The sequence below is a fragment of the Ostrinia nubilalis genome, chromosome 2 (assembly GCF_963855985.1).
Source record: "Ostrinia nubilalis chromosome 2, ilOstNubi1.1, whole genome shotgun sequence".
NCBI classification, from domain to species: domain Eukaryota; kingdom Metazoa; phylum Arthropoda; class Insecta; order Lepidoptera; family Crambidae; genus Ostrinia; species Ostrinia nubilalis.
The window spans coordinates 9,041,767-9,054,458 of record NC_087089.1 but is presented as its reverse complement, the minus strand read 5'-3'; the positions used below and the strand labels follow the sequence as shown (position 1 = coordinate 9,054,458).

The 12,692-nt window shown below is 48.4% G+C and overlaps 1 protein-coding gene across 2 annotated transcripts in view; it reads left to right on the top strand.

Moving 5' to 3' along the window:
* Positions 1–12,692, top strand: part of LOC135082303 (cryptochrome-1-like) — a 30,086-nt gene that overhangs the window by 8,739 nt on the left and 8,655 nt on the right. The window lies entirely within an intron of this gene.

Here is a 12,692-nt window from a genome sequence, read left to right as displayed (position 1 = left end):
TGTTATACATAGATTTCGAATATAAAAAATATATAATTTAACTAATTAAGACATAACAAAAAAACTGAGGTATGTCTCGTTTCTGTCGGGTCTGGGTTTTTTTTGTATGGGGCGTGACCGTTCTTCTTTTATTTTTATACCGATTTATTTTGTATGCACAAAACTTGACACAATAACAACTAGAAGTAGGTAGTCTACCACCGCCGCTGATTATTTACTTGTCTTTATATTATAGCAAGAACCGGTATGTCTACTTGTTGGGGCGGTCACAGTGATGTTTTCACTGCCTTTGGTGACCGTGTCTAACTTGGGGGCCAATTCCTCTAAATGTTCTTTCATAAGAGTCTTCAGTTCTAAATAATCATCCTCACAGTTGTAATAAAAATCTTCTCTAAAATATTGCAAGTCTTTCCTCTCCTCTGTTGTAGCTAATTCCAGGATTTCCAAATGATTTCTTTTAAATATTACGAAGTTTGACTCTAATAACTCTAATCTTGTGTCTATGTATGGTTTGGTGACTCTACTTTTCGATTTCTTATAATTGCGCAAAAGTCTATTTATTTGTGATGATAATTCCTCTTGTCCCCGTAATAGTGCTTGAATACCCATTTTAATCACTTATTGTTTTTCGTATCAAAATTAAACTGTCTCTAATTAATTAAGTCCAAATGTAGCAACAAAATGTTCCGAACTAATAGCACTTCATAAATTACAAGTTCAAAATTTGCAAAATTATACTAAGTGTAAGGCGAAACGAAGTCGAATAATCGCGCTACAACCGCGCGAGCTCTAGGACATCGTGGTATTCCGCGCAGTGTTGCCAACTCGGATTTTGAAAAAGTCGTAGGACAGATTAGAAAATTACGTAGAAATGGTACAATTTCCATATAGAAAATACGTAGATCTACGTACTTTTTTTTCTGAGTGAAATGAAGAGAGTAGGGGTAGGTAAAAGTAATAAAACGACAATTTATATTACCCTAAAAGTAGTAAAGTACACTTTTATTGTGTATCATTTTCAGACAAATTAAATTTATACATAATTATATTTGTTGGAAAGAAGGAAGGAAGTTGAAAAATATCGAAATACAACAACACCTTCGAAATCTTAGCACAATCTTAGTTCGAAATATTTTTATAGCGTCAGTGACATTTACAGGGGGGCGCTGTACAGCATTTTTTCTATGGGGAAATGTCAAAATAACATTAGTTCCGACTTTTGCCACATGCCAAATAACCGTGATCGGAACCATGATCGAACTTTTTCGCGAAAGTAAAGGAAACGATGCCCATTCAGCCTATTTTGCAAATTTGATAGAAAATACGTAGATTCTGGGACTAAAGTTCGTAGGTTTGCAAGGAAGGCTTAAAATACGTAGATCTACGTAAAAATACGTAGAGTTGGCAACCCTGATTCCGCGGCACTTCGTACTCGCTCGGCTCTCCACGCCGCCCGCGCCCCGCGGTCGGCCAGTCGCAGGCTATCACGCGCCGACTACGCGTCGTTTTCGCGAATAATTAATATCTTCCGTGTCCTACACCTCTTCTTCTGTGCTGATGATTGTTATTAAGTTAGAACTTTAGATCAATAAACGAATACAACCATCACAGTGGCTGCCCAACTCGTGGCTTCGAATTCACCTTGAGATTTTCGAGAAGTTTCGTCGCGAGTGCCGCGAATCGCGATAGACTTACCTATAACCTATGTTTCAATAAGTGAAAACAACATAAGTTACGCGACGAACTGTTACCATGCCGATGGAACTACGGAACGCGAAAGTACTACCGACTGAAGATATTATGAGCGACGACACGAGCGAGCCTGAATACTACGACCAGGCGGAGCAGCGCGCCATGAGCGCCCCCGCCCCCGTCCCCGCCGGAGCGCCCGGTGGCGCCGGCGGCGCTTCTACGAGTGCGACCACGGAGACCGTGTTAGCCGGTTTCATGGAGTCCTTCGTCAGAATGCAAGCGGAAACCAACAGAACCCTAGTGGAAACCCTGAGGGCTTTCAGCGGCTGCTCCAGGAACCCACCGACATCGACGCCAACGCCCGACGTCCGTCCGCCTAGCGCCTACTCGTCCGCGGTCACCGGCAACTTCGCCAAGTGCACTGCACGTTTTGACGGGAGGTCGCGCGACGCGGAGGTACTGGAGGCGTTCATCGACGCGGTGCAGGTGTACAAGGAGTGCGCGGGCGTCAGCGACGAGCACGCGCTGCGCGGCCTGCCCATACTGCTGGAGGGCGACGCGGCCGTGTGGTGGCGCGGCGCGCGCGCCAGCGTGCACACCTGGCCCGACGCCGTGGCGCGACTTCGCGCCATGTACGGGATGCAGCAGCCGCCATACAAAATACTACGTGAGATCGTCAACACGGAACAGAAAGACTCTGAACGTGCAGAAGTGTTCGTGTGTAAAGTGCGGTCTTGGTTTGCTAAATTACCATACGCAGTGCCGATGTGTATGCAATTAGATCTAATTTACGGCCTTTTACATCGACGTGTGAGAAAGCGATTACCTAGAGATGATGTTAACGATATTGATATTGTGATAGAAAAGGTAAGGGTCATAGAAGATTCTATTGTCGAATTAAGTCTTAGTACGTACGCCGCGAACCCGATTTCTACGACGAAATCGGCAAGTCAAAACTTGTCGCGATCATCGCACGCCGCGCCGCGCGACCGGGGTCATCAACTTGAGTCGAGCGAGCGCGATCGCAGCGTTACCATGGTTACCACGAGTTCATGCGGTACCGTCGCACCGCAACTCACTTTAAACTCGAACGAGAATTTGAAACGTGATAAGCGCGTTCGATGTTCGTTTTGTAAATTTTATGGTCACGTTTTAGCAGATTGTTGCAATTTTCAGAGTAAAAATAATAAACAACAACCGACTAGCACGGTTTCAGAGGGTAAAAGTACCAGTATTGGGGCTAGTAATTTGCGTTGTTACGGATGCGGCCAACCCGGTGTTGTTAAGTCGAAATGTGAGAATTGTAGCGGAAAACAGCCACCCGCGGCACGATCCGATTTTAATATAGTGAACGGTGAGAACGTCTCACGCGAAACTCACGCGACGACGCCGTCACACGCTATGGTATCGGTCACTATCGCGAATAGGGTAGGTGTCGCCATACTCGACACAGGGGCTACGTGCTGCGTTGCTGGTTCCTTGTTGTACTCTATTTTGAGGTCGGTTGGTGTACAGTTTCACGAGGCGGAGCGAACCATAGGACTCGCGGTCGGTTCCCGCCAGGTGAAAACGGTTCTCACGGCGACGGTACCCGTGATTTTAGAGGGACGGCAGGTTGACACCGAGTTCGTAGTGTTCCCAGGTGAAAATACTCGAACATTGTTGGGTCGTGATTTTATTGCTAAGGCTGGGGTCACACTGGACTTGGCACAGGAGTCATGGTTCTTTGCGGATAGCCCTGAACAGATTTTTCCTCTCGTGCAATCTTTTAGTTTAAATAGCACAGAGCTGATGCATGCCGATATCTCCGACGTCTCCTTGCGCAATGATGAGGGCACGAAGTTACCGCCAGAGCACAGGAACGCGCTCAACGCATTTCTGCGTAGCAGAGCGAACCAGTTTGCTGCGGATGGGCCTCCCACAGACTTCGCCTGCCATAAAATCAAGGTAAGAGATAATCAGGAACCCCTTGCCTCGCCACCCTACAGGTTGTTGCCCTAAAGAAGCTTTGGAGAAGGAGCTGCAAAAGCTGCTCAGCGCCGATGTCATCGAGGAATGCGAGTCACCGTGGGCCTCCAACGTCGTCCTGGTGAAGAAGAAGGATGGGAGCTACAGGCTTTGCGTTGACTATCGCAAGCTAAACGCGGTCACGGAGCCTGACCGATACCCACTTCCCAGGATCGAAGACGTGCTCCACGCGGCGAAGACCTCCAAGTACATGACTACCTTAGATTTAAGATCCGGATATTTCCAGGTGAGCGTTGACCCTGATCATAGGGACCTTACCTCATTCACGACACCGCTGGGCACCTTCAGATTCAAGCGCATGCCCATGGGTCTCCGAAATTCTGGAGCAACTTTTCAGAGATTGATCGACCGGTTCAAGTCAAACTTACCGGGTATAACCCTGCTCGCGTATCTGGACGATCTACGACCACGATCGACTAATTCTGTCTGAAGGGTCCTTTGATAGACACCTCGCAGACCTGGAGGCCGTGTTCGACCGCCTTGCTATGTTCAACCTGCGGGTGAACCGCGAAAAGAGCCACTTCGCCCGAGATGCCGTGAAGTTTCTCGGCCATGTCATCGTACCAGGTGGCATTCGCATGGACCCAGATAAGACGTCTGCTATAACCAGCACGCCGCCCCCTCAGAACGTAAAGCACCTGAAGTGTTTCCTGCAAACCTCGAGTTGGTTCAGGCGCTTCATACCGGGTTATGCCGAGGTGAGTAGACCGCTGACTTCTCTGCTGAAGAAAGGGAGCACCTGGGAGTGGGGCCCCGAGCAGCAGAGCGCTTTCGAGACTATCAAGTCCCTCTTGGTTTCGGCTCCTATTCTCCGTCAAGCCGACGGCACGAAACCATTTGTCCTTAGGACCGACAGCAGCGGCTACGCGCTTGGCGCGGCTCTGCTCCAGGGGGAGGGGACCGATGAGCGACCCGTCGAGTACGCCAGTCGCCTCCTCACGGCCGCTGAGAAGAATTATAATACGACAGAGAGAGAGGCACTCGCCGTGGTATGGGCGGTGTCGAAGTTTAGAGGGTATATTGACGGCGCCGACGTGACAGTCAAGTCCGATCATCAGCCGCTCAGGTGGCTCATGAGTTTGAAATCGCCAAGCGGCCGCCTGGCCAGGTGGGCGCTCAGTCTCCAGGAATATAACCTGAAGATTGAGTACACACCCGGTAAGGCAAACGTGATTGCAGACACACTGTCACGTCCTTCATGCGCGATGGAAGGAAGTGAAGGGACCGAGTGCGATTTGTGCCTCGCCGTGGTTGGCCTACCCACACGCAGCCCTAGGGACGTCAGAGACGGCCAATTGAAGGACCCGGAGATTCGTAAGATCGTCGAGGCGCTGGAATCCGACGATCCCTTTAGGGGGAGGTCCTGGGCAGATAAAGGGTACGTAGTAGGGCATGTAATATCGGAAGGTTTTCAATTCCGATATTGATTTCCGATATTAGATCTCAATATCGGAATTCCGATATTAATATCGGAATTGAGTTTGTGTTATAAATTGAATACATATTTGATTATATTCCGATGGCTCCTACGTATACTGGCGTAAGTGAAAAAAGTAAATTTTGCAGGAGAGCCATTTTAGTGGCCAGAACCATATTTTTGGGTCATATCTTCTGACCTACTAAAACGAATTTAATGAAATTTCACATTTAGCCTTAACATGTAATGCTTTTGCTACTGCTGTTATCAATTTTTATATTTTTCTTATATATTTTGAGATTTTACGCATTGCCCTTTTACGTCGGCATATTTCTATAATTTCATGTATATTGTTCAACGTAAAGAGACTTAAATGACAACGTAAATATAATATTTTAAGCGATTACTCTCTTTATTTATGCATGTAATTATGTTAATTGTTATCATGTGCTGTGATGTGCTATATCAATAATAAATCAGTTAGAAAAAGTCGTTTAATGTACCGTTTTACGTTTTAACGCAAATACGCCCATATACTGTGCTCGAGATTTAGTTAGTTTTTTTAACATAATGTGTCATATTATTAAAAAATATAAATAACTTGAAAAAATCGAATTGCCTAAGGCGGGAATTGAACCCACGATGCCTTAGGCAGTTCGATATTTTCAAGTTATTTATAATTTTCAAATTAGTTTGAGATGCGACTCTTAATGCTAAAAATTAAAAAACTATATAATGTGTCATAATTTATAAATAAAACAATTTGCTAAATATTTTCATGGCTTTATTTAAGATTTGGATTATAAAAAATATATGTTTATGTAAGCAACTACTCGTATAGATTGACGAATCGTATGATTGGGCTTTATACGTGGCGTAGTTTTGCACATACGCCTATTTGCCTAAAATTTTATTTTGTATCTAATGGAAAAAAAATTTTTTTTTCTTACTGATATAGATTAGAGCAAAGTGAAATCATTGCTTAAATAATTGGAAAAAGGCGTAAGCGGCAGTTTCGCCCTTATACGTAGGAGCCATCGATTCGTAACATTTCTTAATTGTATACAGTAAAATAATGATTTTAATCAATATCTTTAATTTGGTACAAAACAGCACTTCTTAAAATTATAAAATTGAAGTATTTAAAACCATTTTTGTATGTTATGGGTATCCAATTCCATTGCATTTGGTTACTGATAATAGGCCAATATGGACCATCAAAGAATTTAAGTGTTTTTGTAAAACAGGTATCAAACAAACTTTTACTTCATCAACCAATACTGGCGGAACGATTTGTATAGTCATTCAAGTCAAATGTTACAAAAATTTTAGGTAGTGGTAAAAAAACTTGAATATCCTTGTAATTTGTTCCTTTTTGATTATCGATGTACAACTCACAAAACCACGGGCCATCATCATCATCATCATTTCAGCCATAGGACGTGCACTGCTGAACATAGGCCTCCCCCAATAATTTTCACAATGGTTGGTTGGTAGCAGCCTGAGGTCCACCTTGTGAATGGCAGTCCTACTCTGCGATTTCCGGTACGTGAACTCCACTCCAGAACCTTGCTGCCCCATCGGCCGTCAGTTTTGCGTGTGCGGAATCGCTGGAAGACCTCGGCACAATGCTCGAAGACCTTAATTGAATCTCCCAACAGGTAGGCCTTCGGATGAACATGGACAAAACAAAGCTTATGACCATGTTGCGCCTTACCTATTTTCGGTTGGGAGCTCGATTCTCGAGATTGTTGACAAGTATGTCTACCTCGGACAAACAATTCAGCTATTCAATTTCATAGATGATCATAGATGCAATTTCGAGAAAGAGGTAAATCGTCGAATCCTACTCGGCTGGGCCGCGTTCGGGAAACTACACAACATCTTTTTGTCCAAAATACCTCAGTGCTTAAAGACGAAAGTATTCAATCAGTGTGTGTAACCAGTGATGATATACGGCTCGGAAACGTGGGCTCTCAAAGTTGCACAGCGTGCTATGAAGAAGGCTATGCTTGGTGTTTCTTTACGAGATCTAATCAGAAATGAGAAGCTCCGTTAACGAACTAAAGTCGCTGACATAGTCTGACGGACTAGCAAGCTGAGTGGCAATGGGCAGGGCACATAGTAGGTACGCAGAACTAACGGGCCATAGTCCAATTAATGTTTGGAAGGGAGTTGAGATGTCGTTTTTCATTGCTAAGACCAAGTACGGCAAGTGTTATTTAGAACAAGTAAAATTTACCATAAATATTTGCAGTGGGACAAAAAGTGATGGTGAGAGACAAGAGAAAATCATTGGTCTTTGCCAATCATGTACTTTGGGCTTTGTGGCAGGCTGTGGCGCGTTTAAACGCTTTGTTTAAAATCTCAATTAAAACCTTTATCTGATTCCGATATTACGATATTGGGTCGTTCAATATCGGAATTGTAATATCGGATCTCGTACTCCGAGATTCCGATATTACGAGATTCCGATATTCATGCCCTAGTACGTAGTGGTTGACGGCGTGTTGTACCGTTATGGTCCCGACAATGAGGATGATGATGACGCCAGTTTGGTGGTACCGGAACAGGAGCGCAAGGACGTGCTAGCCGAGTACCATGACGCTCCCACAGCCGGCCATTTCGGCGTAGAGCGAACTTTGCAGCGTCTCGCAGGTAAATATTACTGGCCCGGGATGAGGACTTACGTTGCTCAGTACATCAAAAATTGTGTCGCGTGTCAACGATACAAGGTAGACACGCGAAAACCCGCCGGCCTACTACAAGTTCCAGCTATGTCACGCCGCTTCGAGGTGCTCGCGGTAGACCTATTTGGGCCACTACCGGAGACGCCTTCCGGCAATAAATGGATCCTCATAGTGGAGGACACATGTACTAGATGGGTTGAGTTATTCGCCCTTTCATCCGCCACTAGCGAAGAGTGCGCCAAAACACTGGTGAACGAGGTGTATCTACGTTACGGGACGCCCAGAAGACTCATCAGTGACAACGGCGTACAGTTTTTTTGCTCGTATCGTTAAGACCCTGGGTCTTAAGCAGTACGAGATCTCCTACCTTGTAGTCAGGCGCGGGGCGACGACCCTCATCGGCGTACTTCTTCTGGACTTCCTGGGCTTTCTCGTGCACATCCCGTGCATCGAGCAGCACGGCTGAAAGCTTCTTGAGGAACGGAGTAATCGACAAGACCACATTGTCGTTCTCGACGATGGCCCGCATGTCAGACAACACATCGGCGGGCGCGCGCATCTCGCGCCCGAAGTTAAGATATAAGCGGGGGTCTGCCCCGTGCTTGCCGTGAACGCGGAGTTCATGGCGAATCGAATAGCGGGAAGGTGACTATCCCAGGATTCGTGTTGCTTGCCAACCAGAATCGCAAGCTGTGGTTTAAGGTCGCGGTTCTTCCGCTCCACGGGGTTGGACTCCGGATGGTAGAATGACGTCAGGGCCTGCTTGATGCCCATGACATGGCACGTCTGCTGCATCACTTCGCTCACAAACTGTACGCCGTTATCACTGATGAGCCTTCTGGGCGTCCCATAACGTAGATACACCTCGTTCACCAGTGTTTTGGCGCACTCTTCGCTAGTGGCGGATGAAAGGGCGAATAGCTCAACCCATCTAGTACAGGTGTCCTCCACTATGAGGATCCATTTATTGCCGGAAGGCGTCTCCGGTAGTGGCCCAAACAGGTCTACCGCGAGCACCTCGAAGCGGCGTGACATCGCCGGAACTTGCAGTAGGCCGGCGGGTTTTCGCGTGTCTACCTTATATCGTTGACACGCGGCACAATTTTTGATGTACTGGGCAACGTAAGTCCTCATCCCGGGCCAGTAATATTTACCTGCGAGACGCTGCAAAGTTCGTTCTACACCGAAATGGCCGGCTGTAGGAGCGTCATGATACTCGGCTAGTACGTCCTTACGCTCCTGTTCCGGTACCACCAAACTGGCGTCATCATCATCTTCATTGTCGGGACCATAACGGTACAATACGCCGTCGACCAATACGTACCCTTTATCTGCCCAGGACCTCCCCCTAAAGGGATCGTCGGATTCCAGAGCCTCGACGATCTTACGAATCTCCGGGTCCTTCAACTGGCCGTCTCTGACGTCTTTAGGGCTGCGTGTGGGTAGGTCAACCACGGCGAGGCACAAGTCGCACTCGGTCCCTTCACTTCCTTCCATCGCGCATGAAGGACGCGACAGTGTGTCTGCAATCACGTTTGCCTTACCGGGTGTGTACTCAATCTTCAGGTTATATTCCTGGAGACTGAGCGCCCACCTGGCCAGGCGGCCGCTTGGCGATTTCAAACTCATGAGCCACCTGAGCGGCTGATGATCGGACTTGACTGTCACGTCGGCGCCGTCAATATACCCTCTAAACTTCGACACCGCCCATACCACGGCGAGTGCCTCTCTCTCTGTCGTATTATAATTCTTCTCAGCGGCCGTGAGGAGGCGACTGGCGTACTCGACGGGTCGCTCATCGGTCCCCTCCCCCTGGAGCAGAGCCGCCCCAAGCGCGTAGCCGCTGCTGTCGGTCCTAAGGACAAATGGTTTCGTGCCGTCAGCCTGACAGAGAATAGGAGCCGAAACCAAGAGGGACTTGATAGTCTCAAAAGCGCTCTGCTGCTCGGGGCCCCACTCCCAGGTGCTCCCTTTCTTCAGCAGAGAAGTCAGCGGTCTACTCACCTCGGCATAACCCGGTATGAAGCGCCTGAACCAGCTCGAGGTTTGCAGGAAACACTTCAGGTGCTTTACGTTCTGAGGGGGCGGCATGCTGGTTATAGCAGACGTCTTGTCTGGGTCCATGTGAATGCCACCTGGTACGATGACATGGCCGAGAAACTTCACGGCATCTCGGGCGAAGTGGCTCTTTTCGCGGTTCACCCGCAGGTTGAACATGGCAAGGCGGTCGAACACGGCTTCCAGGTCTGCGAGGTGTCTATCAAAGGACCCTTCAGACAGAATCAATAGATCATCTAGATACGCGAGTAGGGTTATACCTGGTAAGTTTGACTTGAACCGGTCGATCAATCTCTGAAAAGTTGCTCCAGAATTTCGGAGACCCATGGGCATGCGCTTGAATCTGAAGGTGCCCAGCGGTGTCGTGAATGAGGTAAGGTCCCTATGGTCGGGGTCAACGCTTACCTGGAAATATCCGGATCTTAAATCTAAGGTAGTCATGTACTTGGAGGTCTTCGCCGCGTGGAGCACGTCTTCGATCCTGGGAAGTGGGTATCGGTCAGGCTCCGTGACTGCGTTTAGCTTGCGATAGTCAACGCAAAGCCTGTAGCTCCCATCCTTCTTCTTCACCAGGACGACGTTGGAGGCCCACGGTGACTCGCATTCCTCGATGACATCGGCGCTGAGCAGCTTTTGCAGCTCCTTCTCCAAAGCTTCTTTCTTGGACGGCGACAACCTGTAGGGTGGCGAGGCAAGGGGTTCCTGATTATCTCTTACCTTGATTTTATGGCAGGCGAAGTCCGTGGGAAGCCCATCCGCAGCAAACTGGTTCGCTCTGCTACGCAGAAATGCGTTGAGCGCGTTCCTGTGCTCTGGCGGTAACTTCGTGCCCTCATCATCGCGTAAGGAGACGTCGGAGATATCGGCCTGCATCAGCTCTGTGCTATTTAAACTAAAAGATTGCACGAGAGGAAAAATCTGATCAGGACTATCAGCGAAGAACCATGACTCCTGTGCCAGGTCCAGTGTGACCCCAGCCTTAGCAATAAAATCACGACCCAACAACGTTCGAGTATTTTCACCTGGGAACACTACGAACTCGGTATCAACCTGCCGTCCCTCTAAAATCACGGGTACCGTCGCCGTGAGAACCGTTTTCACCTGGCGGGAACCGACCGCGAGTCCTATGGTTCGCTCCGCTTCGTGAAACTGAACACCAACCGACCTCAAAATAGAGTACAACAAGGAACCAGCAACGCAGCACGTAGCCCCCGTGTCGAGTATGGCGACACCTACCCTATTCGCGATAGTGACCGATACCATAGCGTGTGACGGCGTCGTCGCGTGAGTTTCGCGTGAGACGTTCTCACCGTTCACTATATTAAAATCGGATCGCGTCGCGGGTGGCTGTTTTCCGCTGCAGTTCTCACATTTCGACTTGACAACACCGGGTTGGCCGTATCCGTAACAACGCAAGTTACTAGCCCCAATATTGGTACTTTTACCCTCAGAAACCGTGCTAGTCGGTTGTTGTTTATTATTTTTACTTTGAAAATTACGACAATCTGCTAAAACGTGACCGTAAAATTTACAAAACGAACATCGAACGCGCTTATCACGTTTCAAATTCTCGTTCGAGTTTAAAGTGAGTTGCGGTGCGACGGTACCGCATGAACTCGTGGTAACCATGGTAACGCTGCGATCGCGCTCGCTCGACTCAAGTTGATGACCCCGGTCGCGCGGCGCGGCGTGCGATGATCGCGACAAGTTTTGACTTGCCGATTTCGTCGTAGAAATCGGGTTCGCGGCGTACGTACTGAGATTTAATTCGACAATAGAATCTTCTATGGCCCTTACCTTTTCTATCACAATATCAATATCGTTAACATCATCTCTAGGTAATCGCTTTCTCACACGTCGATGTAAAAGGCCGTAAATTAGATCTAATTGCATACACATCGGCACTGCGTATGGTAATTTAGCAAACAAAGACCGCACTTTACACACAAACACTTCTGCACGTTCAGAGTCTTTCTGTTCCGTGTTGACGATCTCACGTAGTACTTTGTATGGCGGCTGCTGCATCCCGTACATGGCGCGAAGGCGCGCCACGGCGTCGGGCCAGGTGTGCACGCTGGCGCGCGCGCCGCGCCACCACACGGCCGCGTCGCCCTCCAGCAGTATGGGCAGGCCGCGCAGCGCGTGCTCGTCGCTGACGCCCGCGCACTCCTTGTACACCTGCACCGCGTCGATGAACGCCTCCAGTACCTCCGCGTCGCGCGACCTCCCGTCAAAACGTGCAGTGCACTTGGCGAAGTTGCCGGTGACCGCGGACGAGTAGGCGCTAGGCGGACGGATGTCGGGCGTTGGCGTCGATGTCGGTGGGTTCCCGGAGCAGCCGTTGAAAGCCCTCAGAGTTTCCACTAGGGTTCTGTTGGTTTCCGCTTGCATTCTGACGAAGGACTCCATGAAACCGGCTAACACGGTCTCTGTGGTCGCACTCGTAGAAGCGCCGCCGGCGCCGCCAGGCGCTCCGGCGGGGACGGGGGCGGGGGCGCTCATGGCGCGCGGCTCCGCCTGGTCGTAGTATTCAGGCTCACTCGCGTCGTCGCTCATAATATCTTCAGTCGGTAGTACTTTAGCGTTCCGTAGTTCCATCGGCATGGTAACAGTTCGTCACGTAACTTATGTTGTTTACACTTATTGAAACATAGGTTATACTAGGTAAATCTATCGCGGCACTCGCGACGAAACTTCTCGAAAATCTCAAGGTGAATTCGAAGCCACGAGTTGGGCAGCCACTGTGATGGTTGTATTCGTTTATTAATCTAAAGTTCTAACTTATAACAATCATCAGCACAGAAGAA